This window comes from Eubalaena glacialis, chromosome 4 (assembly GCF_028564815.1).
Source record: "Eubalaena glacialis isolate mEubGla1 chromosome 4, mEubGla1.1.hap2.+ XY, whole genome shotgun sequence".
In the NCBI taxonomy this organism is placed as follows: Eukaryota; Metazoa; Chordata; class Mammalia; order Artiodactyla; family Balaenidae; genus Eubalaena; species Eubalaena glacialis.
The window spans coordinates 93214227-93240178 of record NC_083719.1 but is presented as its reverse complement, the minus strand read 5'-3'; positions in this window follow the sequence as shown (position 1 = coordinate 93240178).

The window sequence follows — 25952 nt, the reverse complement described above, 5'->3', positions numbered from 1 at the left end:
GACAGATAGATAGATAGATAGATAGATAGATAGATAGATAGATAGATAGATAGATATAGATATAGATAGATATATACATATGGAATATTTTTCAGCCATAAAGAAGAAGGAAATCCTGCCATTTGTGACAACACGGATGGACCTTTAGGGCTTTATGCTAAGTGAAATAAGTCGGGCAGAAAGATAAATACTGTATGTAATCATGTATGTGTGGAATCTAAAAAATCTTCAGACAACAAACTCATAGACTCAGGGAACAGATTGGTGGTTGTCAGAGGCAGTGGGGTGGGGTGGGTGAAATAGGTGAAGGTGGTCAAAGGGCACAAGCATCCAGTTATGAGATAAGTAACTCCTGGGGGTGTAAGGTACAGCATGGTGACTAGAGTTAACAATACTGTACTGTATGTTTGAAAGTTGCTAAGAGAGTAGATCTTAAAACTTCTCCTCACAAGAAAAACAACTTGTAACTACGTGTGGTAATGGATGTTAACTAAACTTACTGTAGTGATCATTTTGCGATATATACATATATCAAATCATTATGTTGTACACCTGAAACTAATACAATCTTTTATGTCAATTATATGTCAATTTAAAAAAGAGGAAGGAAGGAAGGAAGGAAGGAGGGAGGGAGGAAGGGAAGAAAACAGTGATTCTGGAGCGCAGTGAGCAGTGAATATCCCTACTTGAGCCTGAGGGGGCTGGCAGGCTGTCTTAAGGACTTCCACATCACATGGATAAAGAGAAGCTTGCAAAAGCTTCCAGATATGGGGAAGAAAACTAAATGCATACTCTCTTCTTTCTTGCTCCTTACCTCTCTGGCCAATGTGCTATATATTTTAGGGCAAACTAAGAAAAATCAAGCCAACCTTCAAACTTTGTGTAAAACTAAACTCTTACGTGAGATGACTATAAAGCAAATGCTCAGAAATATAAAAACTAATGTTTTCATCTGACTGAATACATCTATAATTCAGTGGATTTGGCCTTGGCACTTGAACTCAGTTATCTCTAAAAACATGTGCAGATATTTCAACCTCCTGATTTGTATGCCTTCATAGCTTGCTACAGAAGGCAACAAATACATGCCAATTTTGAGTAGTGAAAGGAAAACATGTTTCCCTGAATTGAGAAATAACTTTATTAGGCATATAAGAACCCATTAATGGAAAAGTAAAGCATCCTCCTTTGCTGTAAAATTGGATATCATACTTTCACCTGTTGAAAGTGAAGTGTAAAGACATGGAATCCATCTACAGCCATGGCCATAAGGTAAAAAGAGAATGTACCCACAGACAAAGACTTTTAACTTTTAATTAATTTATTTAAAAGTTCCTCAACCTGTTCTTCCTGAAAATGTAAGCCACTGAGACTTAAAGAGTTTGTATCTTTTTTTCCAAGTCCCATTTATTCAGACTATTTAGAAGGTAAGGCTATTTAGCTTACATGACACAGACTTATAATCTCCAAACACCGTTCCTCCTCCTCTTGGTACACAGCTAGCCTGCATTCCCAGCCACTGTGATATAAGTTCAACAGAAGGTTAGTGGAAGTAGTATAGGCTATTTCTAGGCCTGGCCTATAAGACTTTCCAACAGGCCATCCTCTGTGCTCTTTTATCCTCCATCAGCTTGATGAAAATAAGCACAGTGACCTTGGAAATTACATAACGAAGATGGTGGAGCCATAAGACACAGAGAGTCTGGGTCCCTGCATCAAGGCTCATAGAAAAGCAGCCAATCAGTTGCTCACAGCTCTGACTTTGGGTTCACTCTTCATTTCTGGCACATGGAAATTTTCCTTTTCTGAGCTCTGCTGTAATATAAAATTTCTGTACTCTACTTTGTTCAGCATTTCTATATAATTGCATTAGAACATTAAATATTAGTTAGCTCGATCTACCATGTCACTGGAACCAGAACTATATTAATACATGCGCATTAGTAGTACCCTGATAAGTAGCAAGACTGGTAACTGAGGAGATAGTCTGGGATCTTGCAGAGCCTCTTGTCATAATTGTAACCTATCTTGTTTCACTGTATCTATTACAGTTGAACTCTCTGCCGGATTGTTGGATAACCCGGGTTTTTTTACTCTCACAAACATTGTGGATTGGCCTGATTACAGGAAAGAGTTTACACTTTATGTGCTCCCACCCTGGGGGAAGGGGGCATCTCTACTCGGAGCACAATATATCCAAGTAATCTGTCTGACCTTTCCGAGTGGGATAGAATCTTTAAAAATTGTACAATTACTTGTTAATTTGCAAGAGAGTGTGAAATTGCACAAGAAATAGTGTAGGCACATAGGGAAAAGGGCAGAATGCAGGGTGGTAGAGCAAGAAAGGAATTATTCTTAGAGGGGGGTGTAATCATAGCGTAACCAGAAGTTAGACATTGTAGATTCACCACCTACTAATTGTTTAACCTTGGGCAAGTTACTAAACCTCTCTGAACATCAGTTTTCATATCTGTGAATATAGAATGATAATATTAGCTATCTCGTAAGTTGTTATTTGGGTGAGCTAATACAGTAAGTCCCCTACATACGAACCTTTGAGTTGCAAACTTTCACTCCATCAACGACAGGCATGAGTGAAATTGCAGCTTGCCCTCCATCTCCTATTGCTGGCGATCCTTTGGCTCTACCATCTCCCACCTCCTCTCCCTCCTCCAGTCAGTAACTCTTCTTGCCTGTTCACTCAATGCCAGCCCCTGTATGCCAGCTGTGGTACTGCACTACTGTACTTTTCAAGGTACTGTACTGTAAGATTTTAAGTTTGTTTTAGGTTTTGTGTTTGTTTGTTTTTTATGTATTATTTATGTGAAAAGTATTATAAACGTATTACAGTACAGTACTATATAGCCGATTGTGTTAATTGGGCACCTAGGCTAACTTTGTTGGACTTACGAACAAATTGGACTTACGAACGCGCTCTCAGAACGGAACTCGTTCATATGTAGGGGACTTACTGTACATGTAAATTACTTTAAATGGAGCCTGGAACAAAACAAGCACTGAGTATATGCTAAATATTATTATTTAAAATTATTCTAGAAGTGAAGGGGAGGCAAAATGGCAAATGTGGTTGGTTGCTGGAAGCACCTAAAAAGGTACCTTGCCATCCCTCCTTGGAGCTCAAGCCTGTGATTACCCAATTGTCCACCAACTCTGACTTAGCTGATTCTGGACTCTCAAGTCCAGCCCCCACTGTGAAGTTAAGGGCCATGAAAACCCACAAGGTCATGGTGGCAGAACTGGGCCACTCTTCTCCCTCTCAGCCCCTCCACACCACTATCTGGCAACGTTCACCATGGCTCATTATCAACTGGTCACCATCAACACTTTTTGAAGGACTCAAAACCCCTATGATTCCATCTCTAGTGCCAGGGTGAAGACTCACACACACACAAATATACTCCTCAGCTCCCTAGGTAACTTACAGAAGCCACTTTGAAAAGACCCAGACTTTTGCTTTGAAGACCATCTTTTTATCTTTTAACAGATGCTGTTCTAATGAAACTTGGTCATTGGTGACTTTAAGTGCATAGTAGGTCCTCAATAAGTGACAGCTATTACTATGACTAATTTCTTTATTCACTATGCTATCTACTTAAAGTCTTTGTTTTCATTTTCAAAGGATTTCAAACATCCCGAGAAGAGTAGTTTTGTGTTTGGCTCAAACTCCATGAGTTTTTAAATTTTTAATGCAAATGAGATTTATGAGTCACTCTCTGGCAGAATTTGCAGCTTTTAGCATCTCTAGTGTTAGAAAAATGACCCATAACAAGATACAAAATTGCAAAGGAACAAGTGATCCGTTTCAGAAGAAGCTGCAGAAGTAGAACAAATGAAGGGAAAGAGAGTTTCTGGTTATATAAGAGATGGAGTATTTGGAGAAATGAGACATTGAGAGTAGCATTTCTCATGTCTCAGTAGATATCCTTTTCAATACTTATCCTGTAGCCCTGCCTGGCCTCTGTCCTTCCATTAGTCCACTGGGTGGTCTTGGCTTGGCACAGATCATGATCTCCCATACAAGTTTCTTTGTTCTCTTCTCTCTTGGGCAGGCCCATTACATTAGAGAATGTAGAAAAGTGGAGTTGGAAACTGATCTCTGGATTGACAAGAGCAACCTGAACTGCCTCATCTTTTTTTATTCCTATTAAATCAATCACAAGCACAAACATTTGCCCACATTCCTTGGAGCTCAAAGACAAGGAGCCAAACCAGAAGGAAATGAGGCTATGGCCTTGGGAAGATATTTTCCCATCTTTTCTCATTTCTCTTCTCTGGTCTCTAAGTTTTGAATGTGAGCCATAAAGAGAGAGATGGATTATATTTACTCCAATGCCTGAAGGAAGGGCAGTGGATAGGAAGGGGCCTTTTTCAACAAAGTAAGCTAGACAAACTCTTATTCAATGATCCACACAAAACTTTAGGATTTGTGACCAGCCTCACCCCAACCCCTTGACTTGATGGTAAGGCAGCTGAGCCCCAGTCAGTGACTTGCCCAAATAGCCATTAAAGTGGAAGATTCAATTCTACTGCTTAGTAACTGACAGTACTGAGACGTTATCATCCTAAACATTTCACAGTGACATCTTGGTAGATCATGTTTGACATCATGATATGTCTTGACATGACTTGATAGTATGGTATTATCCTTACATCCATATTGCTATTTGTGACTCAATTCAAATTATAAGGTCTTAGAGATGAAGATATTCTCCTGCTTAATAATGCTGGGCTAGGACTGACATTTTCAGATTGACTTTCATTCTAGTCATTGCTGCTGTAATATAGACAGAGAATAACTGGAATAAAGTCCACCCTGGCTGAAAGCAAAAGGTCTTTGATCACATATTTAGTTCTAGTGCTTTGGACAAAGATATGAAGAAGACAGTGGGTCCCCACCTAGTTCCACCAGCAGTTCCCCACACCACTGTCCTCAACAATGTTTCAAACAAGCTCTCCAAGGGCTTCCCTCCCTTGTTGAAAAGTCAATAAAGCATAGCTTCACCAGAGACCATGGAGTACATTGATTCTGGAACTACTTGGGCTTCCTTCTGTAGCATCCATCCTTGGACAATGAATGACTAAGATTTTCTAGCTTACATAATGTCCCTTGCACAAGAATATGTTTGCACACTAGAATATTGACACTGGCAAATGGGACCAGACTTTTGGCAGGTTTTTTGGCAGGTTTCTTGGATAAACAATGCCAAGCTGGCTAACGTCCCATACTTCTCTAGTCTTTTTTGGAAAATACCTAGAACACTTTCCAAGAAATTAATTTAGGTCAATCAGAGTTTATTCTGGATAATACTATTGATTGTTGTGCAAGAATCTAAGTCAGAATCGACTTCTCTTCCAGACCCAAGTCAGTTAATACTGACATAACACTTAGGCATTTTTTGCTCAGGGCATGAAAGCTACTGAAGGTTCCAGGAGGTGATACAAATTATATTTCTGAGTGGCTTGAACTGGCCATGATCTCACTACTAATGCTAAGGCTTTGAGGAGACAGTGATAATAAGAGAAACAGTACTGTCCAAATAATTTGGAAAGCTAAGGGCTTCTCTGTGTTCACCCCTTTCTTGGCTGTTGGGAGCAAGTGTTCTAGCAGGGAAGAGCACAAGGCTGGAAGCCAGTGACTGGGTTTGAACCTGGTTCTCACAGTTACTAGCTGGTAGGTAGTTCAGTGGGACACAAAGTATTCTGTGGACAAGTGTTCATGTCAAATTTCAATAAAGCTAAGGCTACTCTAAACTTCAGTTCATCACAGAATGGATGTTTCTAGTCCAACAACAATTTAATTATTATGATAATTTTGTTATTAAAGTTTTTAGTTGACAAATTTTTTTAAACTGGACATTATGTTAGAGGAACAACAATTTCTCGGTAATGTCAGCTACTGGATTGCTTCTATGGTCATTACACTGTAAATCTGCAATTCCAAGTAGTCACTTTCCATTTAGGTTAATTGAGGAGCAATATATATATATATATATATTTTTGGACAGTTCTGCTAGTCTCAGAGACTGCTAATAGTGATGTTGCCACCTAGGATTTAATTCTTTTTTTTCTATTTAGTAGTAATATACTAAGGTAAAGACTTATCTTCTCTTATCATATACCAGAAGATATAATTTTATTGAAACAATGCCACAAACTGAAGCTTTGTGCACTGCTTTAAGAAAATGCTTTCTAAGTATTTTTAGAAATCAACTTCAAATTATTCTACATAAAATTAACGATTTTCACAGTCATAATGAGCTATGGCAGAATTTTACAAACTGCAAGAATTTCAACATGTAAAGCACATAAGTAGGTTTTCTCTTTGTGTCTGGGATGCTTCCTTATATTTGAAAGTGAATATTCAGTTATTAATAGTAAACTCAACTAGCGTGGCCTGTTTGTTTAACTGTCGTTACACAGATTAGATTTTATTGTACCCTCGTGGTTCAAATTATTGTTGATCAGGAATACTGCCAGAAACGCTATATGAAGGCCTTCCAAAGGCTAAGGCTGAAGACCAACTCAAAGAGAAAATTTTGGTCAAGTCTTTAGGTTGATATTAAGCTATGTAAGGCTGGGCAAGCTTACATAGCTTACATGGCTTATATTGAAGCTTTCTCTTCTTCATCTGAGAAAGGGGGACATCACATCTTCTTTCCACCTCTTGCTTGATTGTTGTGAAGATAAGAGCTAGACAGTAAATGTATAAGTCCTTAATAAATGGTAAGGTCTATGTATACACAATGTGCTATTCTTACTTATTTCAGAAATGCCTGCATATCTTCTGTTACACAAGCAGAAGGACAAGGGCAGTGTGTTGGTGTAATTGGTGCTTGTAGATGCTTTGTTCCTCAAAATCTCCTTGCCAGGAACCCCATCATTAAGCCATTTTTTGCAGTGCTCAACGTGTCCTTTTCTTCCCCCGACACAACCCACTTCCGGCCCTGACTGCCTCAAGCCCAGTCTATATAATTAACCTCAGTAACGCTCTCCCTGTCTCCGGGCCCTCTTCACCATTCTGTCCAGAACACCAGGACCAGATTCATCTTCCAACAGATTTTTATCATGTCACCTTAAACTCAAATGCTGCTCCCCACGGCTTACTAGATAAGGTCTGAACTGTCTTTAAAGTCCTTCGCAATTTGGTTCCAGCTTACACGTAGAATCTTACTACTTTCTTACCCATTCCTTATGAGCCAATCAAATCTTTTGTGTTCCCTTCGTATGATTTTTTGCTTTTCTGAGTCGGCATCTCTCTTTGTACTGCGTCTTTGACATAAAATGCCCTCTTTCTCCTCTCCTGCCGACAGAAATCTTGTCTGCCAATTCGGGCTCATTCACAGTCATAACTTATATTTATACATAACATATGTGCGTGTATCCATATGTGTGCAAGTATATATATCTATAAATAAATTTCATTTCATTCCAATTATATAAATACAGGCTATTTTTAAAAATTAAGTCAATATATAAAATTATAAGAAAGAAAATAAAACTTAGTTGGACTCTCAATCTTGAGACAACCACTATGAACATTCTGGTGACTCTTGCACTTCTATGTGTACAAATATACATATATATTTATCTTAGTATATAAATGAGATAAGATTATACCTGCTTTTTAAATCATATTCACTGTTAGGTATAAATAATAGTTTGGTTTTTGTTTTGTTTATTGCATAGGTTCCTCCTTATCCTCTTCTTCCACCATTTTCTCTAACAAACTCAGCCCAGGTGATCAATGTTAAAAAGTTGCTGCATATTTTCCCATATCTTTCCTTATGCTTATGTCATCCTATGTGTACTTTATGTTATTGATTAATGTTCAAAGTAGACTCATAAACATATGATTGAAATTCCTCCACTGAATACAGAATTAACCCATTAAAAGTTATTCCGTCTATTTTCTTTGTTCACATAGCCACAAATAAATACAACTTTATATAAATACATGCTTGCTCTCATAGTTATACTCTTTCGTTCCATCTTTATTTGCCTTTTGTTCCTTTCTTTTTTCCCCTCTGTCTTCCCCTTTTTTTTTTTTTTTTGGCATGTATTCTCTTCCTCTAATTCATCCTTTTTAATGGCTGCATAATATTATTCAATACATATACACATGCCACAGTTTATTTTACTAGTTCTTTGTTGATGGCTATCCATTTTGTTTCCAGTTTGTTTGTACCAAGACAATACTACAGTAAGAAGGCATGTGTGTGGTTTGTGTGTGTGTGTGTGTGTGTGTGTATGTGTGTGTGAATTCTTGATTTTAACTTGATGGATTAGATTTCTAAGTCAAAGGGAAGATATTTTTTAAATTTTCATTGATATTAACAAATTGCTTTCAAAAAAGGTTGTAGAATTCATATTTCCATTAGCAATAGATGTATGAGTGCTGTTTCCTCATGTTCATAATTAATTTGAGTCTTATCTGAGAGTTAATGTGATTCTGTCACTGCCATTTTAATTTGCATTTCCACGACTACTGTAGAGAATGAGAATCTCTTCACATGTAGAAAGATCATTTGGATTTCTCTTATGTGAATTGCCTATTCCTATCCTTTGCTCACATTTATATTGTGTTATCTTTTTCTAACCAATATGTACAAGCAATCTGTACATCACTGTGGTAGGCAGCCTTCCAAAAAGTCTCCCAGTGATTTCACATCCTAGTATTCATGCTCTTGTGTAATCCCCCTCTCTGAGTGTGGGCTGGATCTAGTGATTTGCTTCTAGAGATTAGTATACAGCAAAGTGATGGGATACCACTTCTGTGATTAGGTCACAAAGACCATGACTTCCAGTTTGCTAGTGTTCTCTCTGTGGCTCTTCTCATGTGCTTGCTCTGAGAGGGCCACCTGGCATGGAACTGAGGTGGCCTCCAGTCAACAGCCCATAAGAAGCTGAGGCCCTTATTCCAACAGTTCTCAAGGAAATGAATCCTGCAAACATTCACATAAGCTTGGCAGCAGATTTTTTCCCATTCGAGCCTTCAGATGACACTGCAGCCTGGCTGACATCTAGACTGCAATCTTGTGAGGGACCCTAAAGCAGAGGACCTAGTTAATTTGTGCCTGGATTCCTGACCCACAGAAACTGTGAGTAATAAATGTGTATTGTTTTAAGCTGCTAAGTTTGGGGGTTATTTATTTTGCAGAATTAGATAACTAATACAATTACATATGTTAAATTTTTATTGGATTATATATTGCAGATATGTTTCCTGATCTTTTATTTGTTTACTGACTTTGTTTATGACATCTTCTTCCATATAGGATTGAACATTTTATATAATTTATTATGTCTATTCTTTTCTTGGCTTTTAGATTTGATAGAGTATTAGGGTTAGGGGTAGGATTAGGGTTAGGGTTAGGTTATTAGGTCACTCTAACTCTCAAAGGATGGAAATAAACATGTTAGCCACAGGTTTTGTTCAAAATATGTTTTAAAGTTCTTTCTCCTGGATTTCATGTTGGCAAAAGTTTCCCAGTTATTCTCTAATTCTTGCCTTCTATTGTGATCTTTTTAAATTAGATAACTTCTTTAGGTACAATTATTAGGTAATAAGTCACTCTCTCCTGGAAAACAGCATGACTCTCTAGATTGTAGTTGGCCACAGCATATGTAGGGGGTTAAGTTGTAAAGTCAAAGAGCAAAATGATAATCATGTTTTCTCAAAGTAATCCTTGAGAATCCTTTAAATTGAACATACAGTAGAATATATGTGGTTTGGTACATATGCTCCTCTAAGGCAGCATGTATATATACATGTGTAAAACACACAGAGGATATAACACAGTGTACACATGAAAAATATAACTCTACAGTATATTAAATTATGGGATAGCAAGATAAGGAGAAAGACACATTTAACAAAGCAGGGGAAACAATGCTACTGAATACTCACCATGCATCCTGGATATCCTTGCCTGGCTCTGATGGTAATAATGTTGACTCACCATGATGATTGATGCTGACAATAATGATGAGTTCAGCGTCTGTGTGATGAGGAATGAGATCATGAAGATGGGCGCAGTACACACTCCAGGGATTCGTTTTCCTCTTCCCTGACAACACGATTGTAGGTCATATGAGCAGTGAAGAGACTGGCAGGCAGAATGGCTCATAATATTTAAATTGTTATTTTCTCAGCTCTCACTTTTCTTCTTGCTCTCTCTTTAATGGCTCATCTATCATTGATTTCATGGAAGTCAAATACACATTTATGCTTTTCCACTGTATGGGGTATAAGGAGTTCAGCTGACTCCAAACAATAGTCAGCCAACTGATTTCTGTGTCGGTGGCAACACCGAGGTTGCATCCTGCAACATGAAAGATCACAAGAACTCATGTGTGGTAGCTCACAGCTGGAGGAGAATTTGCTTGTTTATTGTTTGCTTTATTTTGTTTGGTTTCAATTTCTATTCAGTAGGAGGGGAACCACTTTATACTTTATGGTTACACATGGAAACCTGGATTAACTGATACTATATTTCTACAGTAACTTTTTCCAGGGATGTTTTTTCACCCCTTACAAATTGGCATGCTTGCGCAGGTGACCTGAAGATAGGGAAATGGTCAGTGCAAGTTCCCTGAGATGTTGAGACATGATGTGATGGGTAAAACCTACGGAACATCTGACCTTTCATAGGAGGAGGGCCTCCTTTTCTTTTTTCTTTTTTTTTTTAAAGACAATTTTTAATTTATTTTTGGCTGCACTGGGTCTTCGTTGCTGCACGCGGGCTTTCTCTAGTTGTGGTGAGCAGGGGCTACTCTTCGTTGCGGTGTGCGGGTTTCTCATTGCGGAGACTTCTCTTGTTGCAGAGCACAGGCTCAGTAGTTGTGGCACGTGGGCTCAGTAGTTGTGGCTCATGGGCTCTAGAGCTCAGGCTCAGTAGTTGTGGCACACACGTTTAGTTGCTCCACAGCATGTGGGATCTTCCCGGACCAGGGATCGAACCTGTGTCTCCTGCATTGTTGGCAGGCAGATTCTAACCCTGGCGCCACCAGGGAAGTCCCAGGGCCTCCTTTTCAAATGCAAGGTGCGAAGCAGGAAAGGGATGTGAGAGCAGATCAGTGTAGAGATTTGGAGAGTTCCAATTTGATGAGGTAAGTGAGAGAGTCAGAAGTTTGGGGGGAATTTTGAGGGAGAAATGGGAATGTGAATTGACCAGGGAAAGAGAGAAGATTGCCAGGCTGTTCCACATCAAGCACCCAGCTGAAGATAATGACCATACTTCTAGGGAGACAGCAATCTGCCCAGCTGGGCCACTTTGTCTAGAAGTGGAGAAGCCTGGGCTTAGCACTGGGAAGGCCTTCATTTCAGGAGAAAACAATTAGGAAGAACAATATCAGAAACCTGAAGAGAGAACAAACTTACAAAGACTAAGGCATTAAAACATGAAGGTAAGACTGACTAAAAAGTGAGAAGTATATGTTCCTAAGGCAGTGGGGCCAGGCCATGGGTGTTGAGGCCCTGGGGGTCCTGACCACGTGGAACCCCAGTGATCATGAAGCTGCAAGTATTAGTATAATCAACAAAAGCTTAATTTAATGCAGAATCAATAATTCTTACAGCCTATTGCCCCAGGTTGTTCCTATTGGAAATGTTAGTTATGAATTTTATGACTGCAAATAGCAGTTCCTGTTCTACTATTTGAACACAGGGAAGGCTAAGCCATAACAGGTTGACTTGAGGAGGAAGAGTCCTATTTCCTCATGGGAACAGAGGGGCCTCTAATGGGTGGTCCATTCCACTTTACAAAGAACTTTAACAGGTTAAGTCAAGGCCCAAGCAAGTTCCCAGGGAACGTAGCCATAGCTGTGTGACTCACCCAGGAAAAAACTGATGCCAGTCTTGCTAGAACAGATGTCTTACCCCCAGCCAACGGGTAGTATATTTTCAGTCAAGACTCAGAAAAGACATGTGAAGAAGACCTCTTCTTCCCTTGGTCACAGAACACAGAGGTCAATAAACAGCTTTACTTTTAATAGATGGCATGGGAGAACAGGAAACCAGGCACTAGCTTTAGTTCTGACATTTACTTTCTGTGGGACTTCCAGAAAATTCCTTCACTTGGCTGAATTGTGCAATGGCTTTCTTCTTAGACTCTAAAGTCTTATTTCTTGAGTCCAATCCATCTCCACTTATTATTATAGCTCTGTGACCACAGGAGAGTTATTTAAGCTCTCGTGTCCTGATTTACTCACCTATAAAAACCAGAAATAATAGTATTGGTTGTAGGCACTAAGTGAGATAGTATTTGCTAAGGCACAGTGCTTGGCATATAATGAGCATTCAGTAATGCTTTACTCTTGCATGGACCTGTTTTATCTTCTGTAAAAGGAAGTTCTTGGGCTCATATCTTTTCCAGCTCTGAAACTCTTAAGATTCTGCGATGAAAATGATTTTTGGTTATTGTTTCACAGCTAGGGTCAGTAGACATTTTCTGTAAAAATATAGGTAGTAATAGTTTAGGCTTTTCATGTCATACAGTCTTCATCATAACTACCCAACTCTGGCACTGTAATGTGAAAGCAGCCATAGACAACACTTAAAATAACAGGCATGGTTGTCTTCCAAAAAAACATTATTTACAAAACTAAATCCATGGCCTAGTTTTGGCCCATGGGAAGTAGTGTGCTGACCTCTGTTCCATAGAATAAAAAAATGTAGAGAAAAGAATTGAAAAGCAATTTGTGATAGAAAAAGGACACAGGAAATGATGTGCTGCAAAATTGTATAAGCTTATGGTACATTTGTTTAGCTCAAAAACTTTTTCTGTAATGAGCATATAAAAAAAACAGATATTCTACAACAAAGGTGGATAATAGAAATACAATAAACAGCTTTTACAAGCTTAAACATTTATAAATATTTAACTGGCATAAATATGGAAAGTAAGTGAAACGGAAAACAATGGCCCAGAAATTCCCTTTTGCTACAAGTTGAAAGAAAGCAAGAAGGTGGCAATCAGGCAAACAGCATGAGAAGCCCAGGTTGTAGCGAACAGCTAATGCCGCTGTTGACTCCATAATTAACGAGACAGTTATGCATTAAAATGGCTCAAACACTTGGGTGATTGCTCAACCTTCAAATCACATTTGATCCAATCTGGTCATCTGAATATTACAATGCAATGACTGGATTATGGGCTGTTTTCCTTATAAAGTTGGCTCAGTGACTAACCGCTCAGAAACCAGGCCTTCGTGGTATCTGGATACCTTAACAAAGAATATCAAACTGTATGGTAGTCATATTATAGCTGTGAGCACCACCTGAAATTATGTCGAGGAAAGAAAAAGAAGAAAAATGCAATGAATAAAAGAAGAGACATGACAAGAAAGGTACAAAGGAAGAAATGCTAGTGGAGCACCATAGAAGTAGAGTCCAGATGCCTCATGGGGGCATTCACTTCAGGGGAACTGTGAGAATTCGCATGCTATAGCAACTACCATCCCCGTCCCAGGGTCCATTACAGCCATCCCTGTTCCCCAGGACCCCCTACAGATGTCTGTGTGTCACCCCTGCCTTTCTCCTCACTTCCAGGTCTTGCCTAGGTGGTTCTTCTAACTAGAGTTTATTCATTTAAAAAAGAGCAAACAGGATAGTATTTGAGCAAATAATTGACTTGCAGTATTTTTCCATCTTCTCACTTCAAGCATCCTAACACTTTGCTTGCATCAGGGATTTTGCACAACACAAAACTTGAAATCAAAGGTCTTTCCTGCCTTTTGTGAAAGCTTAAACCCTCTGAAGAAATTATGCCAGGTGTCCCAGAGAGGAAAGAGAGAAAAGATGGCAACTCTCAAGGGGGAGAGAAATTTCCCAAGATGGTGAAGGATGAAGGTCAGAGAGTCTCTCTAATGGTGGGGATCACACACTGCTCCTTGACAGAAGCCTGAGGAGGGGAAGAGACCCCAAGAACAACTGTAAAGGGCATCTAGGAAAGATGGCCCTAGGTAGACGGGGCTCTATCCCTAAGATTCCAGGATGAAATCTGGAATCTGAAGATGGCTGCTGGGGCTGATGGCCCCAGTTGGACTTAAACCACATGCATCTCAGCAGTAGCCAGCAAGCACCATAGCCTGTGACCAGAGGGACCAACCTGTTGCTTGGGCAATACATAAGTTCCTTTGCACAGGCCTTAAAAGTGGGGAGTCCCAATAATGACTGAAATTACGTTTCCCTCCAGCCTTGAGGGAGGAGGGCCCAGGGCAGATTTAAACTGATTTAAAGATATGAAGAAACAGAATGATTCTTGCAACATAGCATCCGTGGGCTGATATTCATGTACCAACAAATGTCTGGGAGTGGCGGGGGGTGGGGGAAGAAGAGGGGCTGATATTCTACCTGGCACAGTCTCTGAGGCAGAACCAGTAAGCTCCCGGGGGTACATATTAGGTGCATGGAGGCAGGGTGACCACCGTGGCTGGGAGAGAGCACAGGGCTGCCTTATAAATCCTTTAGTGGGTAAACGAGTGCCCAGAAAAACAGAGAGTGGGTGGAGTAACATAACTGAAAACAGCTGAACTGCGAAGTGGGCCTAATTTTTTCTGAACTAAGAATGAGTAAAATGTCTTTTCAAGAACCGGGTATAAAAATGGAACCAGGAGATAAAGAAAACCCACTATATTTAGTTGTTCACACACATGCACACACAGCTAATATAGTAGCCATGCAATGCATTAAGAAAATCTCCTCTTGTACTTTTCATAACTTGCCTGGTTGTGTGATGAGCCAGCACTTGGAGACGGGGAAACAAAAGGCCTCCTGACCCAGGGATGGACCCTAAGAGCCTGTAGGCCCATCCGATGGGGAAGCATAACCACTCAGGGGGTTCAGGAAGGGCTTCTGGCTGCAAAGGCTGCAGCTTTTTGAGAAAAGCGCACAGAGTGGAGGGAAGGAGGAGGCCACTGCCCCAGCAGGCCAGGTTGGCTGGGGCAGCCCTGGCCATCCGGACAGCTCGTGCCACGGGCTAGTCTCACACCCACTTTCTCATCCAGCTCTTCTTTCGGTGAGATCAAAGGGATGTAGTGAGTCACCAGTGTAATCAACAGATTTGGTGTTATCTTCATCATTATTATAAAATATTCCAGTCATATTCTGAGTAAGAAGTAATTCTCTCCAAGCAAGTTGGAGAGCAGTAATTCAAAGCAGGCTCTCTGGATCCAGAACTCACCGACTCACCTCCTCTTTGTTATATGGCTTTCTACGAGCACAGCAATGATGGCTTTCACATGCATTCCACAGATGTGGCACCAGCTGTGGACACCCATCAGTGGCACTAAGCCACTGTAATCTGTTAATGACTATGCAAGGTCAATGGTAATTTATTTTTAAATGTCACATAAAAAGAAGGAGGGAATCACATAAAGGAGAAAAATAGGCCCTCTAGAAACAAACAATTAAGAAGGTCTAATACTTAGCACCTTAGAAATATAATTTTACTTTTTGTTATGTTAATATACCCATTATTAAGGCCCGGTTCTGGGCTAGGGAGTCCAGTAAGCTGGGCAGGCTTTGAAAAGAGGGATCCAGACAACATCACTGATTTGCTTTTATAAAGTTACATTAATTAAATAATAATAGGAGAAAACAGCCATAAAGGTGAGAAGACAATAAAATGTATTTTTTTCTCTTTGAAAAATTATGCATCCCCAGTACACAGGAATTAGCTATTATCTGCAAATACTATGTTATTAAATTTTCTCTTTCCTTATGCACACATCCTTTTTTTTTTTTTCCCTACAAAAATTGATTGCCACAGATGTGGTCCTGAAATCCCTGTGGTTTCTGAAATCCTGTTCAAAGGACGCAATACATTTTCCTATTCCTGTAGTTTGAGCCAAGCAAAAACAGGAACTAAGTCAAATCGTTCCATTTCCTTTTTTATAAAATTAATATACTGGCAGATTAGCAAAATGCCATAGATATGGTCTACCCTTTGTTCACTGGTTTAACCACTCAGTCAATAGGCATTTAATGAGCGTCTAATATGTCTCAGACACTGGGAAAGCAGAGGTCAATCAAACATTGGTCCCTGCCCACATGGAGCTGAATTTAGTAGAGTTGGTGGCCATATCAACAAAGAATTGCGATAATATTTTGAAATACTATGAGAAGTCTTTTTCTTTCTCAGAAAATCTTTTTTTACCTTGTGACTCTTTCACCATTTAACCACACCAAAAGACGAAGGCTGACTGCCCCCAAAGAAAAGACACAAAAGGATCCAGTCAGAACAGCATCCAATTTCTGGCTGAGAATATAAAAAGAAAGCCTTGAAAGCTTTCACTTCTAAGAGCCTGGAGTTTGAGGGAGGGAGGAGATGGGGGGGTAGCTCTTGTTGTATTTATTTATTTATTTTTGAATGCTAAAACCTTGGCTCTGACTCAATAGAGTCAAGCCTGAAAAACTAGCCAGTTTCTACCAAAAGCCAGGGAGTGGGACAAAATGCATGATGACGCAAAAACAGCTTTACAGCCTCAGAGGAGACAAGGCCTTTTCTGAGAAGGAGAAGGAGCTTTGAAAGGATGGAGGAAGGAGAACTAGAGTGTTGAGATGCAAATGTGGGGTCTGCTGAAACCCCTGCCTGGGGGTGGAGGGTGTGGGACAGAGCGGCTGGGAGACATTAGGGATCTGAGGGTGGAAGGTGCCCTGCTTTCGATCTGGAGTAGCCCTGCTGGCCTTCTCTTTGGTCGCTGTCCATGCTCAACTACTTGTTAAATCTTTTTAATATTGTCCTTACACTGGAGAATTTGGGTGGTTTTATTCAGGGGTGTCATAGAATATGACCTGCAGTTTTGAAAGAACTCCAGTGAGGATGAAGAGGAAGGACGGGAGGAGAAAAGACCAGAGACCTGGGGAGATGCTTAGAGGCCACTGCCCAGGCACAGCCAGTCCAGGAGTGGCAGCACCTTCCTGCTTTACACCAGTTCACTCCTGAGGGAGGTGAAGGAGGGGGAGGATCGGGATTGTTCCCAGGATTCTGGCATGTGGGCTGGACGGTGCCATCAACCAGTAGACTACTGAGGAGTAGGAGTGAGTCGAGGAATTCAGTGTCACCCAGGAGGGTCGTGAAATCTCAAGAAGTCCTTGAGAACTCAGAGAAATGTGAACTGCTTGATGGTATGGTAAGGAGAATCTGAAGCTAGTGGAACAAATGGACCCACTGTGCTTATTAATGAATTGCGATGCCCCTCAGGGAGGTCTCTGGGGTTCCACTGGAGGCTCTGCCCTTGGCCTATTTTTTTCGAGAACTTGGATGTAGACACAGAAGACATACTCATCAAATTGGTGTAGGATGCAAATTCTGAAGAAATAGCTACTACAATAAATGATAGAATGAAAAATTCAGAAGGCTGAAGCAAGTGTCTGAACATAAAAGGATGACACTGAACAGAATAAATGGAAAGTCCTGCATTTAGGTTTAAAGTAGAGTGAAGAGCACAGTTAGAAAATGTGAAGGCCTGGCTTGGCAGCAGTTCCTGGGAACAATGGCATGAGGATTTTAGTTGTCTTAAAGATGTTGTGAATCAACAGTGTGATGCCGCCACTTGAAGGCAGCCCCACCTCTAGGGAGGATGAGGTAGAGTTGAGAAGACCTCCTTCCTAGCAAGGTGCTGCAGTTTTCCCAAAATAAAATCTTTTTTTTGAGAAGAAAAATAAATAGTTTCAAGAAGCCACAGATTAAAAACCAAGGCTTTTGGTCACCCATTCCAAACACGCGAGGCAGTGAACAGCTTCTCAGTTGGTGATTTTATGTCCTGATTGAGTCATCACTTTATCCAGAGACAGCTAGTTCTCACTGACTATCCACATGCTCTCTGACACTTTCCGGGGGGCTTTCACTTGGGTTGGGGACTTATGACTGAGTTCTGGCAGTTAAGAATGAGAGCAGAAGGGATATGGTACTTCTGACCCTAGGTTCTGAACTGTCAGTGTGCGTTCTCCATCCATCTCCTCCCCTGAAGGATGAACTTGGAGTCACATATTGAGATGCTGGCAGCACAAGATGGAGAGAGCCTGGACCCTTGAGCCATTGGATAACAGACAGCCCTGCTGACCCACATACTTCACATGAGCCAGAAATAAACTTTTGTGTTTGTTAAGCCCCTGAGATTTAGGGGTGTGTCCATCGCTGCCACTAGCATAACCTAACCCTAATAGTGTTTATCCTCGAGCATCCCTGGTCTCTGCTAAAGGGTGTCAATGGTCCATAGCCATTATATTCCTCTTTAGGGAACTTTTGGGAAACTCAGCCTGGGGCTCCAGCTCAGTGTCCTTGATGAATAAATGCTATGGTCACACACAAAAGGAATGGGTAACATGGCTGGAGGAAACCACTGTTTGAATCTAGATAATTTATATTTCAAGGAAAGTACCAATTTATTCTAAGACAGAAACACTCAATTCATGAAACTCAATACATCTCTTGAGTTTTCCCATTGAATATTCTTACATAGGGTAAGGGTTTTGACTAGATGCCAGCCTGGGTCCCTTTCAGTTCTATGAAGTAAAGCTGAAATAACATAAGGACTAGAGGAAATCTTAGAGTCCATCTAATTGTACCAAATGCCAGACTTTACAGATGAGGAAACTGAGCCCAAGAGAGGTTAAGATATTTATCCCAGATCCCTTAGATCTCCTGAATTCCATTTTCAGCGCTCTTTCTAGTATATTGCCTTAAACGAACAAACCAACAACAATAACAGAAAGACCTCCTGATTCTTTTTACCTTAAAGGTGAGCTGATTCCTTTCTCTGGGACCCCTTCAATCTATATGAGTCCATGAAAGAGGGAGGGAAATGTCTCTTTAGGAGCAAAAAGAAGGAATAGAGAATGGCAGATGGAAGAAGGGGAAAGCGTGCGAGCATAACGCCTCCTTATTTCAGGAACTACATGTACCTTTCTTGGCCCCAAACCCCTGACCCTTTTTTTCTGCAAGCCCTCCTCCTCCCATGAATAGACACGTGCTGCAAAATAAGCCTGGAACAGAGTCCTTAACTTTTTCTCATTCCAGTTTAAACTTAGTCTAGTACAGTGATATTTTTTAGTCCAATTCAGTTATAAAAATTCTACTTTATAATTTCAACCCCCAAATATTCTTATTTCAAGATTCTTTCCCTATTCTCCACCACCTAGTTTCAACCTTTTGGTGAGAAGCTGGGAAGGAAAGGGTATCGGCTGGCTTATTAGAATAATGACTCCTAGCTGGAGGGCAACCAGAAGCTCAGGTCAACACTTGCCACACTCTACACGCATCAGAGCCACTGGCCAGCTCCATCGCGGATAATCAGGGGCCCCGCTGGTCCTCACTGTGTTGGGGATCCTGCTTCTCAGGGCCATTTTCTCCCTCTCACCTTGTACTTGTTACTTCAATTGGAAGTTCCACGGAATGACCAGTGGGTTACTGTGTCCTCTTCTTCTGCAGCTGGTCCGGGTTTAGAAAAGCAAAAAATCTCTTGAGTCACCTTGGATCGATTTCATGAGAAACCAGGGGAATGAGCCTTGCCTTTCGCCATTCCCTCCCCTTCTCTGACTCTCCCTAAAACCCCTTCCCACACTCCAGGAACACCACCTGCAACCATCGAGGAGGAAGGAGATGCCAGGCTCCCCTTTAGCTCATCTGCCCACATTTCACTAGGGAAGACTCAGAAGACTTCAGCTTTGGGAAAGCAGTTGAAATCCCCCTCCTTCCACACTGGGAGGTGAGATAGAAAGGGATACTGACCACTTCAGTAATAATAAAATCTACTTATCACCTACTGTGTGCCAGCCGCCTTTCAAATGCTCTACATATTACTGCGTTGAATCCTCACAAGGACACTAATGAGGTGGGAATTCTAAAGAAGGTGACTTTTTTGTTGTTGTTTTAGAGACACCGAGATGGGAGTGTGGAGAATACTGCTTCAGAGGTTCTGCTAAAGTGTCTCGTCTTAACATCCCAGCGGGGAGGGCATCCAGTTTCTTTCGTCCTCAGTTTAGAACTGTCTCCACAATTACCTGTTACTGCCAGTCAGCAAACTTGAAGGAGCAGGAAAGCGTTTTGTTCTGTACACTCTTTTTTTGTTTTTAACATCTTTATTGGAGTATAATTGCTTTACATTGTTGTGTTAGTTGCTGCTTTATAACAAAGTGAATCAGCTATACATATACATATATCCCCATATCTCCTCCCTCTTGCGTCTCCCTCCCACCCTCCCTATCCCACCCCTCTAGGTGGTCACAAAGCACCAGCTGATCTCCCTGTGCTATGCAGCTGCTTCCCACTAGCTATCTATTTTACATTTGGTAGTGTATAGATGTCAATGCCACTCTCTCACTTCGTCCCAGCTTACCCTTCCCCCTCCCCGTGTCCTCAAGTCCATTCTCTACGTTTGTGTCTTTATTCCTGTCCTGCCCCTAGGTTCTTCAGAACCATTTTTTTTTTAGATTCCATATATACGTGTTAGCATACGGTATTTGTTTTTCTCTTTCTGACTTACTTCACTCTGTATGACAGATTGTAGGTCCATCCACCTCACCACAAATAACTCAATTTCATTTCTTTTTATGGCTGAGTAATATTCCATTGTGTATATGTGCCACATTTTCTTTATCCATTCATCTGTTAATGGACACTTAGGTTGCTTCCAAGTCCTGGCTATTGTAAATAGTGCTGCAATGAACACTGTGGTACATGACTCTTTTTGAATTATGGTTTTCTCAGGGTATATGCCCAGTAGTGGGATTGCTGGGTCATATGGTAGTTCTATTTTTAGTCTTTTAAGGAACCTCCATACTGTTCTCCATAGTGGCTGTATCAATTTACATTCCCACCAACAGTGTAAGAGGGTTCCCTTTTCTCCACACCCTCTCCAGCATTTACTGTTTGTAGATTTTTGGATGACGGCCATTCTGACCGGTGTGAGGTGATAACTCATTGTAGTTTTGATTTGCATTTCTCTAATGATTAGTGATGTTGAACATCCTTTCATGTGTTTGTTGGCAACCTGTCTGTACACCACACTCTTATGCTACAACTAGCATGCTGCTTACAACAGGAGAGTAATAGGAATGCATGTGTGTCTCTGTTTACATCGCTTCATTGTGCTTTTTCACTATGAGAGTAACAGAGACTGTAGCAACAAATTCAAGCAACACAGAAATATAACAAATAAAAACCAATTTTCTGTTACTTAATTGCCTCATCCCCTGACATTCAACCACTTTTATTAGTTTGGAGTGTGTATGTGTGTGTGTGTATGTCTTCTATGTACATACTTTTTTTCACTGTACATACAAACACAGATAATATATTTGCTTTCATTTTCATAAAATAGAATTACATTATATATGTCTATATATGCACATATATATTACACATGTGTTTTATATATATAATATATATGTAATATATTTCTGAGTCTTTTTTTCACTTAACATATTAGTATGTCAGTACATTCAGATCCATCTCATCTTTTCAGTGGTCCTGGAATATTCCTTGGCGTGAATGTTCTATATGATTTATTTGTCCATTTCCCTATTGATGGTATTTAGTTTGTCTCCAGTTTTTTGCTGTTACAATGTGTACACACACACACACACACACCTTTCCCTCTAGAGTCAAAGCTTTTCTGAGACAGAATCTTGTATGTGGGACTGCTTGGTTGGAAAATTTGTTTATTTTAAATTTGATAAAATCTACTAAATTGTCTTTCAAAAAGGTCACATCCATTAACAAAATTGTAAAGGGCTTTGTCTTATCATATATGCCATCGAAATCTTACTCAATTTTTGCCAACTTTACCCCCCCAAAAAAGAACTATTGTTGTAATTTCAATTACTGTAACTGTTGGTGAGTTTGGGCATTTTTCAAATGTTATTGTCTATTTGTAATTTCTTCTCTAAAATGCCTCTTATCATTTGCCCATTTTTTCCCCTTTTGTCTTTTTATACTGTTTTGGAGGAGTTTTTTAGCTATGATAGATATTAGCTCTGTCTTTTCTACGTGTTGCAAATATTTTCCCACAGTCTTCATCTGACTTTTAAATTTGTTCATGTGAGCTGATTTTGCCAAGCAGAATTTGGCTTAATTATTCCAATCTGTCGACCTTTTCTTGTATGGTTTCTGGGCCTCCTGTGGACCTCAGAAGGCTCTCCCCACTCCCCGTTTGTGAAAATATGGAGAATGTGCTTACTTAGAGCACGAGATGGTCCAATTCCAAGAGGCAACAGCAACAGAACTGATAGGATGCCAAGGAAAATTGCGCTGAGCCCTGTGAAGAATCTGCCTGGCCCACATTTCCCCTCCACTGTACTTTTCCAGCCTGTGGTTATTTGTTCTGCCTCTAGGCAGCCCTGACGTTCCACCAAGTTCGCCCCCTTCCTCCCTCATTCCTGTGCAGAGAACTGTTTGGTTTTCTGTCTTTGCTCTTGTTTTCCAGACAGTTCTCTGCAATAAGTGGGGCTCCATTTACCTGTAGGTCTCCCACCCTAGGACTGAATGCAACATTACTGACGATATTTGCATCTTTCTGCACCCCCTTCCTGCTTCCCCCCCGCCCCCGCCACTTCCTGGAGTGAGCAAGCAAAGCAGCCAAAGTAGACGTTTGACACATCTGCCCTGGGTTGGCTCAGTTCCAATGGGAAAGTTTGATGTTGCAAGATTTTCATAGCCACTCGCATTTCCCTGACTTACAATCATACAGGCTTCCTTGACTTCCTTCTAATTCAATAATGACAAAGAAAGCAAGCTGAGTTTGCACTGCTTGGGTCCTGGGGGAACCAACCCCAGGCAAGCAGATGACATTACAGCCTTTGTCTTGGGCCCCTTTCTCTGCCCCAGCTGCCCTTTCTCTCTTGGCTCACTGGGCATAAGTGCTATCAAGTTTCTTTCCCTAGTGGGGTCAATCACAAGCCAATGTCAAGGGTTATCATAGGAGGATTTTTGCCCCACCAGTCTCTGTCAGCATCCAACATCAGTTATGTCCATTTCTTAAATATTCTGAGTAAACGTAGTATGCCTGTGTGCAAATGCAGCTTCAGGACAAGCTCCCCAGCTGCCCATTGTAAATACATTTTAGCCTCCTATACCTGAACTCCTCCTGTGCAAACATCTGGCACCCTGCCCTCTCCCTAACTTTTCCAGGTTTCTGGGGGTAGGGGGCAGGATGAGTGCAGGGGAGGGAGGATTAAGCTCAAAGGCTAGGATTTCAGGTTTCAGTGCACAAAGCCTGGGAAGCTCAGAGCCCATGGGGACCTGTGGACCCACTGCCCGGAACGGTGTCTCCTCCTGACCTCTGCCCTGGAGGAGCACTGCTTCCCTGGGGACTTTGCTGGTGAACACTGTGGAGCAAGAGATGGAGGGTGCTTTCAACACCTCCTTTTGTCTTGGTTATTCGTATTTTCTGATTTTTTTCTCCCAAAATTCTAAGTATTGTTTCTAATAATAAAATACGGTTTTATCCTAAATTTTAAAAAATATTATCCTTAGAGAGAAGCTCTCAAAACTCCCAGGAAGACTTTAAAGGAAGCTATGTGGACATTTAAATGAGTTAGTAAGTCCCCCAGAACTTAGGAAGCTCTGGCTAAATATCAATTGTTATCATTATCAGTATTATTATTACTACTATTATTCTGAAGAAGGAATACTTTTAGGGTAAAAGTAGAGTTAGCATTGAATGAGGAGCAGAGAGTTGAGTCTAGGATTAGAGGGTGCTTCTCATGGAATATAGAATCTGCTCAAATTAGCCACATTTATGTTTGGGAGCCATATGAGTTCTTCAACTAGTAAGGTTCCCAGCAGCATGAAGGATGCTGATATCTTGATGTTTCTCCCTGTGGCCTGGGTTATAGATAAATAATTCCTGGGGAAAAGAAAAAAAAAAAAGAATCTCTCTAAACGTAAAGCGTTGAAGAGAGACTAGAAAAATCAGGAGAGAACTGGGAAGAGATGAGAGGACTGACTTCCTAGCCGATCCTGAAGCCAAGAAAGATCATTGGTCTAGTGACTCCTGAGAGGCGTGCTTACCACCTATAATTCTGATTTTAGATATTCTGTCCCTTTACGTCAACATATACAGTCAAGGGTTCTGATATTTACATTAGAAACCATGACCACCACACGTCTCCTTAAACACAGGGAAATGTCTAAAGGATGCATGATTTCCTCTGTTCAACATGCATTGTGAATCTCATATAACCAAATCTTTTGAAGTTTCCTTTCACCAAAAGGAGGACAGAAGCAGCAGCTCAGTGGCACACAAGTTGTTGAAAATGCATTTCAACCAGAGGATGCCATTGCCTCTGGGGCCTCATGCCTCAAGCTCACATACAGGGCTTCCGCTGTTTGGGGTGCCAGGAACCCCGCTAGGGATCCAAGTTTTCAAGGTTAATGAAGATGATTTAGATGTGACGTCTGAAAGGGCCGTGTGGCATAAAGCCTTTCCTGTATGAAATCCTGGCACAGCCGCTCAGAGAAATGTGAGTGGGCGGGGATGAGGGGGTTTGAGAAGGCAGGATGCCATCAGGCAGAGCTAGCCATAAAAAAGGAGTTAGAGAGTCCAACTCCCCTTTTTGTCTTAACTTTATCAATTTCATCTTTTTTTTTTTTAAAAAGTCCCATTTAAAAAACTTGGCAATTCATCCAATAAAGCATGCCTCTATGCCCAAGTAGTAATATTTACTTTTTAAAATGTGGGATTTAAGATAACAGGGTCAACAAGAGAGAACATAATTAATGGAACAAACGGCTGTTGATCATCTAATTAACCAAATAAACTTGAACCTTGGGAGAAAAATAGGTGAACTGTGACCCAATCATTCCTTGTCTTCATGAAGCCCCAGGAAAAGCTGAACAATTCCAGCGGGAACATTCGAGAGCATATATTCATTGGCCATGAGTTTAATGTAAATATTCATCAGCCGTGAGGAACCTAGAACTTTCCAACACAGTAAAAGCAAAGTGGTACTGATTTAAAAAAAAAAAAAAAAGACGTATAGCCTTTCACCTTATAGGTTGAACCTGACCTTTCAACCCCCTTCCGAGACAGACAAGCCCATTACAGTCCCCAGTGCCTCACTAAGCTCCGCCTAGTGGTCTGAGATCCTGACCTAACAGGTGGACTTCTCATGCTTAATGATTTCTTTCAGCTTCTTTCTGCAGAAGCAGCACACCCAAGACTCTCTGATAAGAAGGAGCATGGCTGCACCGCCACTGTTACTGCCCCACCAGGCTGATTTCTAAGGTTAAAGCAGCAATTGTAAAATTTGCCGTATTTTTCTTGATGATGATATTAACGCTCTTTACGAAGTTAAAACAACAATGATCTGAACTGATGTAAACCTTTGGGGGCTTGCTGCATTTTCATGAAAGCCTGTAATGACACGTGCAGAGTAGGAAGAGAGTCACCATCCTTAGTATTCATGAAGAGGACTGGCAGTGAGAACCCCAAGCACGAGCGCCAGTGTATTATTAGCGCTTCCCGTCAACAGCACGGCCTGGGCACCTGATGGTGCAAGAGCAACACGTGCCCTGCTTTAAGGAACCCTCAGACACAGCAGGAGCTTATACTTGGAGTCAGGTCCATAACTTCCCATTACCGCGTATTAGCGACTTTCTAGAAAGGGACAGTTTCTAGATTTTTAATACAATCTAACGTTTATATGAAGTGCTTTATTATGCCCTAAGCACTACATATGCATTTTCTTTTTTCCTTCTCATAAAAATCTTATTGGTCACTTTTATTATTACCCGCATATTATGGATGAGAAAACAAGGCATAGAGAGGTTAAGTAGCTTTTCCAAGCTCACACAGCAATAAATGGCAACAGTGAAACTCAGTCAAAGACAACAAAGTTCACGCTCCTCTGAGACTCTGTTTCTGGGTCTGTTTACAAAGAACTTTCTCACATGTAATCCCCGGTAAACTTCAAAACAGCCCTGTGC